Source organism: Bos grunniens, chromosome 14, assembly GCF_055505025.1.
Source record: "Bos grunniens cultivar Pamir isolate PY7600 chromosome 14, Bosgru_T2T1.0, whole genome shotgun sequence".
NCBI classification, from domain to species: domain Eukaryota; kingdom Metazoa; phylum Chordata; class Mammalia; order Artiodactyla; family Bovidae; genus Bos; species Bos grunniens.
In genome coordinates, this window is record NC_141178.1 from 55,017,741 (window position 1) to 55,025,512 (window position 7,772).

General features: G+C 38.7%; 1 long non-coding RNA gene across 4 annotated transcripts; it reads left to right on the forward strand.

Moving 5' to 3' along the window:
• The first annotated feature begins 882 nt into the window (after nucleotides 1–882).
• On the forward strand, nucleotides 883–6,772 carry LOC147359448 (uncharacterized). Of its 4 annotated transcripts, none has more exons than XR_015140820.1 (3): nucleotides 889–1,930; nucleotides 5,215–5,434; nucleotides 6,280–6,772. It is a non-coding gene; the product is annotated as an uncharacterized LOC147359448 (long non-coding RNA). The 4 variants fall into 4 exon arrangements; XR_015140822.1 differs by having other exon boundaries at nucleotides 5,215–5,376; XR_015140821.1 differs by having other exon boundaries at nucleotides 883–1,930; nucleotides 5,122–6,772.
• Nucleotides 6,773–7,772: the final 1,000 nt, after the last annotated feature.

Below are 7,772 nucleotides of genomic sequence, written 5' to 3' on the forward strand. Positions count from 1 at the left end.
CATTAGTTTCTAAAAATTAGAGGCAGCTTTGTCTCTATTTCTGTTTTCCAGGACAAATTATAGAAGCTATAGGTTATTATGTGTTCCTTGAATGGTTGATTAAAAGTGCTTAAGTAGACTATCTTGGTGGTGACTTCTTTTGGAGAGAAGTTTTCATCTATCATTCTATTATTTTTAATGGTTATTGAACTATTCCAGTTTTCTATTTCTTACTGGCCAATTTTAGCAAACAAAAGATTCAGTTACAGTTATAAGAATTGCTGCTCTGTAAGAGGTGGGTTTCTTTTATTCTGAATTTTGCATATTTATTTAAAATTTTTTTTCCAGATAAATCTTACTAGAGAATTGTCTATATTAGTTGTCTTTTAAAAATAGATTGAATTTTGTTAATGCTTTACTTTTTTGTCTATTTCACTGATTTTTTCCTCATATGTTAATTATTGCCTTCTTATATAGTTTTTAAAAATATTTCATTTTCAAATTTTTCTCATTTTTCTAGATTTTTAAATTTTTGAGTTGAAGCCTCAGCTAATTTGCTTTCAATCATCCTTGTTTTCCGTTGCTTTTACATCTATGCTGCTGCTGCTGCTGCTGCTAAGTCGCTTCAGTCGTGTCCGACTCTGTGCGACCCCATAGACGGCAGCCCACCAGGCTCCGCTGCCCCTGGGATTCTCCAGGCAAGAACACTGGAGTGGGTTGCCATTTCTTTCTCCTTTACATCTATAAATTTGACTATATATATATCAATTTACCTCCAAAATTATGATGTGCAGTACTTTTATGATCTTTTAACTATATTTCATAATTTGAGCCTTTGACCCATTGATTTTTGAACATAGTATAATGGGTTTTCAGTTATATCGTATTTTTTTATCCTTTTCACTTCTGATATTTTTATATTGTGGTAGCTATTGGAGGCATTAGGCAGGTGAGTCCTTGGTTTGCATGGACATCGAGGCAAGTGGTATTTGGAGGGCAGCCTACTCAGGTGTGCAGAAAGAGGAGAAAGGGAAAGATGGCTGGAGACTGGCAGTGGAAGGCAGCCGAAGTGGACAGCACCAGGTACTATCAAGTGAACTCTGGTTCAGTTCAGGTCTTCTGCTGGCCTGACAAACTTAATTTCTGATTTCAGAATGAAACTGTGCAGTTCAGGTTTCTGTGGCCTTGGATCTTGGCAGAGGTGGTACCGGAGTTCCAGGGTTGGGTGCCAGAACCCTGAATTGCTAACTTGGGGCCTTTGGTTTCCTGGAAGGCGAGAGGCTTGCTGCTTAAGCACGAGCAGTTCACTCTCACAGTCTGACCTGGGGCAGTCCTGCACCTGCAGAGCCTTTGGGACTGGGCCGGAATTTTCGCCCTGGCTGGGCCCCTGGGGAAAGGCAGTACCTCACTGTGACCTTGACTAGGGTATCCTGGAGGCGTCCATGAGGATTGAGATTTGTTTGATAAGTGGCAAGTGCCAGACTCCTTAAGAAGGAGCCTGCAATGAGAGGCTGGGGCACCTGGGGCATTCAGCTGTTTCTCATCCAGGATTCTCCTGCTGGTCTCTACAGAAATCTCAAGAGATCACGCGAGCTCACGCTTCCTCGGCCTGGTTCCACTGTCCTCTGAGTAGCCCCAGATACTCAGGGCTTCCCAACCCATCTTCTCCCTGCCCCTCCATCAGGACCCACACTTACTTCCCTTCACCCACTGAAACCACCAAAGCGCACGCTGGGGGCTCCAGCTGCACACTTCCTGGAAAACCCTGTACTCCACCCACGCAGACCAGGCCCCAGGCCCCAGCCTGCCTCTACCCACGGGTGGTTTGAGTGGATGTAGAGCAGCATTTGGAGCCTGAGAGGCTCAGCTCTGCAGGAAGAGGGGAAGGAGGAAGACTGCGGGAGTCTGGTGACGGAAGGCGGTCAGAGCTAACAGCACCGGATATTATCAGGTGAGCTCCCATTCAGGTCTCTGCTGGCCTGACACAACTTAGTCTCTGGTTTTGGAATGGAACTGTGCATTCAGGTTGCTGTTGACTTTGGATCTTGGCAAAGGTGGGATTGCGGTTCCCAGGTTCCATAAGAAACCCGAGTTGCTATCCCAGGGCCGGTGGTTTCCTGGAAGACTTGCTGCCCAAGCATGCACAGTTCACCCCTCACCCCCAATTTTGATCTTGGGCTGTCCTGTCCCTGCACAGACTTTGGGTGGGGCACTTGGTCCCCCACACCTGGCTGGGCCACTGTGACTCTGAGTAGAAAATCCTGGTGGTGTCAGTGAGGACTGGGACCTCAGGGTTCACCAGAGTGGTACATTTGTAGAATTTATTAGAATTGATGAACCTACATAGATATATCCTTATCACTCAAGGTCTGTAGTTTACCATTATGATTCACTCTTGGTGTTGTACATTTGATGGGTTTGGACAGAGATATAAGGTCCTGTATAAGCGACTTAGCAGCAGCAGCAGCAGCAGCATCCATCATTATAGTATCACCCAGAGTGTTTTCACTTTCCTAAAATTCTGTGTTGTACCTATCCCTCCAACCACCCACCCCTGGAAACCACTAGTCTTCTCAGTGTTCAGTTTTGTCTTTTTCAGAAAGATCAGAGGTGTTTCCCCAGTGGCTCAGATGGTAAAGCATCTGCCTGCAATGCAGGAGACACAGGTTCGATCCCTGGGTCAGGAAGATACCCTGGAGAAGGGAATGGCAACCCACTCCAGTATTCTTGCCCAGAGAATCCCATGGACAGAGGAGCCTGGTGGGCTACAGCCCATGGGGTTGCAAAGAGTCAGACATGACTGAGTGACAAACACTGAAAGGTCAGATGGTTGAATCATACAGCATGCAGGCTGTTCAGATTGACTTTTTCATTAAGTAATATGCATTTAATCTTTCCTCATGTGTTTTCATGGCTTGGTAGCTCATTTCTCTTTAGTGCTGAATAATATTCCGTTGACTGGATGTACCACAGTTTATTCACCTAGTGAAGAACATCTTGGTTGCTTCCTAGTTTTCTCTATAATGAATAAGGCTACTCAGATATTCATGAGCATGTTTTTGTGTGTACATAAGTTTTGGGTAAATACCAAAGAGCATAATTGCCAGATCATATGGTAAAAGTACGTTTAGTGTTTTAAGAAACAGTCTAACAGTGTGGCAAACTGAGTGTTTCTTTTTGCATTTCCACTGACAGTGAATGAGAATTCCTGTTGCTCTCCGTCCTCACCAGCATTTGGTGTTGTTTGTGTTTCAGATTTTGGCCATTCTAATAAGTGTGCAATGGCATTTTGTTTTAATTTGCATTTTCCTGATGACAAATAATGTGAAGCTTCTCCTTACATGTTCACTTGCCATCTGTATATCTTTGTTGGTGAGGTGTCTTAAAGTCTTTGGTCCATTTTAAAATTGGATTGTTAGTTTTCTTACTGTTGAGTTTTAAGAGTTCTTTGTGTATTTGGACAACAGTCCTTTATCAGATGTGTCTTGCAAATATTTTCTTTTAGTCTGTGGTTTGTCTTTTCATTCTCTTTACAGTGTCCTTAATAGAGCTGAAGCTTTTAATTTTAATGAAGTACAACTTTTGAATTATTTTTCATGGACTATGCCTTTGATATTATATCCTAGACTGCTACTGCTGCTATATCCTAGACTAGACAATTTAATTGACTTTAATGAAAATATTTTGTGGAGTGGGATTATAGGAATAGTTAACAGTTTTAATTTCATTACCCTTTTTTGTTCTCATAACAAGCCCCTGAAATATTATTAACCTTAGTTTTAATTTTTTAAGTTAAAAATTAAAAAATAAAATTTGGGGGGACCACACAGCATGTATGATCTTAGTTCCCTAAATGCAGGGGGTATGAGATTGAACCCATACCCCCTGCATTGAAGCACAAGTCTTACTAATCTGAAGCTGAGTTGGATTAGGTACACTCCAATAAAAAGTGGTGCAGGGATCTCCCTAGTGGTCCAGTGGTTCCTATTCATGAGCTAAAATCCCTTATGCTTCACGGCCAAAAACCAAAACATAAAACAGAAGCAATATTGTAAAAAATTCAATGAAGATTTTTTAAATGGTCCACATTAAAAAAAAAAAAACTGAAAAGAAAAGTAGTAAAGCCATGATTCTAATCCAATTCATTCTAGCTTTTAACTACTACATTAGTCACTCTAAAATGTTTTTTAACTAGAACATCCCTTTTTCTCAAAATAGTATCCATGCTCTTTTTATCGAAATGTTTCCCAATTTCATTTCTCATACTATTATCTAGATCCCTAATAAATAAAACAGACCAGTCTAGCTGGTGTGGTTCAAGTTTAGAACTCTAGGGTCCCCAAGACAAAATGAAGAGCAATCACTTTTTTTTTAATATTTTTTGAATCTATTTATTTTTTAATTGAAGGGTAATTGCTTTACAGGATTTTGTTGTTTTCTGTCAAACATCAACATGAATCAGCCATAGGTATACATATGTCCCCTCCCTCTTGAACCTCCCTCCCGTCTCCCTCCACATCCCACCCCTCTAGGTTGATACAGAGCCCTGGTTTGAATTCCCTGAGACATACAGCAAAAGTGCTTACTAGACACTACTTTGAGAAGTATGAGCAGGCTCCACACTGTCAAGTGAAGTTAAACGCAAGGGAAACAGCAGTAATGCGCTGTCCGGGGGCCCAGCAGCCCAGGCACTTTTCCCTTCTTGAGTTCAGACAGTTGAGACAAGCTAACGGTGCCAAGTCCAGTGACAGAAGAAGTTCTCTTCACTCAGCTTCCAAAGAGAAAGTGAGCGGGGGCCACTTATTATCCAGCTTGATGAGCTAACAGCAAAGAGGCTGGAAAAAGCAGAATGCAAAAGAGGAGAGTTTTCAAAACATTTTTTAAAAATGTTAGACTCTGTTCTCTTAACCATATGCTACCCTCACATGCACTGAGAATTTCACAAAGAACTTGAGGCAATACTGCCACTACCCAGGAGTTCCTCACCCAGGGCAGCAATCAACAGATGGGGGACTGTAGGTTTCCGGTTGTCTGTACTAAGGCACTCTGTGTAGCAAAGTCCTCAGATCAATGTTATTTAACATGACCTACTTGGATATATCTCACTTTTTGAACATTTTTCCTCCCTGTGTTGCTTTGCAGAAACATATTGCAGCCTTGTTTCATTTTCACTGCTTTTACTCAACTCCAGCATGGCTAACAACTGATGATGAAATGACTTTCTTTTCAACCTAGAATTTACCAAGTATCCTTTGAGAACTGGAAGCAGCTACACTCCATGCATTCAGTCTCCTGATTCTCGGTGAAGAACAAGAGGATCCAGTATTGTGTAGAGGTCCTTCTTTGTCATCTGATGATGGGATGATGGCTGTTTTGGTGATGACTTTCCAAAACTGTGTTAGTACTTGTAGTCAAAACTCTGAATTTCCATCCTGAATGGTAAAGAGATCGTCAGGTGATGTCAAAAATTCATATGTAGATTCACTTCATCTTTTTCTCTGTAATTTGCTTTAAGTGATGTGAGTAGACCAGAGGCTTGAAAAAATGTTCAAATATGGCTGCGAACAGAACTAAGAAATGATTCAAAATAATAATCCATATGAGACCCAGCTTGGAACCCCTTCCTGGGATCCAGTTGTCCGTTGTTGATGCTGGTAACTACCACATGCAGCATAGTAAGATGTGTTAAAGCTGGAAGAAGCAGAGGGGAGTAACTGCAGACAGACTGTGCACAGTAAAAATGTCTATGTTTTAACAGCTTTAGAGCTGCAATGTTATTTGATTAATTTCAAACTTTTAAGCTGGATCTCTTGGGAAATATCAGAAGTTGCTTAAATATCATTTTCATGTACCTTGAGAGGGAATTATTCCAAAATGTTCTGCTCTGCTTATTTATAATCCACATGTGCTCTGTAAACAGTCACGGCTGCTTGCTTGAAAAATAAGCACCAACCTGGATTCTAAAGTAAACAAATGATTTTTTTATGAGAAAATGTTACAACATGATGGGAAATGGCAAGTCTGGTTAAAGTGTTCTAAGGCCTTCTTAATTATTCTTTTACACATGAGGAATTTTTTTTGAATCTTAGAAGGTTATTTTTAATGAAATTTAAATATATGTGCTTTTTCATGAAAAAGGAATATTAGACCCAAATTGCCAATGATTAATTCATAAAGAATTACTAATATCAGAAAAGTATAACAGATTTTCTTAAGGTTTATACTATGTTTTTATATAGCTTTTATGACATATAAAATATTGCTGGATTATAAAAATTAAGGACCTGCATTATTTTCCAGGGCTATACTTCTGTTTAAGTCATCTGTACTCAACACTGAAAATGAGACACGGTATTCACATCACTTCACTTGTATTTGCTAGACAGAGGAGCCTGGCGGGACTACAGTTCATGGGATCACGAAAAAGTCGGACATGACTTGGCGACTAAAACAATAACAATTTGTATTTACTAGTATATTTCTATTACTAAATATCACCATACTCATATGATTTACCTTCATAGAATGACGATCAGAAAGACAAGAACAATCAGGAAAGTTATAGTATCAGGATGACCTATCTTCCCATATGGTGGACACAAATTGATGTTTTAGATTAATATATGCAAAAAACAATCTATTTGCTTTGGAAAATGGTCAGTAGACATCATTCTCTACTCCCTTAAAACCTTGAGCATTTAACTTAAAAAATACATTTCTTTTACTTACAAAAAAACATTTGATTCTAAAACATTTGTCAATAAAGGAGTTTCTTAATAGCATCCAAATAAAAGTATTTGTTAATTAGTCATTTTAAACTTGCTACTTGATTGCATTTGCATATGCTTATCTTCTCTTATTGTTACGAACCTGGAATTATTTAAGCCCACTGTCAACATTTTCTCCACACACAGGCAGAGTTCACTGAGCAAACAGTAAGTGGGATATTAGAAGTGGTGAGAGTGGGTACCCTTGTCTCAATCCCAATCTCTGAGGAAAAACTTTCAACCTTTCACTGTTTAGTGTGAAGATAGCTATGGGCTTATCATAATTAGCCTTTATTATTATTGAGTTACATTCCTTTTATACAGCATTCATGGAGAGTTTTTATCATGAAAGTATGCTTAATTTTGTCAAATGCTTTTTTTGCATCTATAAAGATGATTATGATTTTTATCTTTCATCTTATTAATGTGATTGATTTGTATATAATATACACAATTATATTATAAAAATTACATAACATGCATATTATATAAATATATGCATGTTATATATTATATATTAAAATATATATATAAAATATATATAAAATATATAATATATAACATATAAAAAATTGTAGAAAATAATAAATGGACTGTCCTTGCATCCCATGGGTAAATCCCACTTGATTGTGGTGTATGATCCTTTTAAAAGGCTGTTGAATTTTATTTGTTAATATTTTGTTGAGAAATTTTCCCTCTCTATTCATCAAGGTTGTTGGCCTGCAGTTCTCTTTGCTTGCAGTGTTCTATTTTGGCTTTGGTATCAGGGTAATGCTAACATCATAAAATGAATTTGGGAGTACTCCTTCATTTTCCAACTTTCAGAAGAGTTTGAGAAAGATTGGCGTTAATTCTTTAAGTGTTTGAATTCACTAGTGAAGTCCTATGGTTGTGGGCTTTTCTTTGTTTGGGAGGGTTTTAATCACAAATTCAGTTTCCTTACTTGTTATTCGTCTGTTTGGTTCTGAAATTGTTAAATAATGTAATAGAGTAAAGGCTATAATCCAGTGTTTCATAGGATAAACT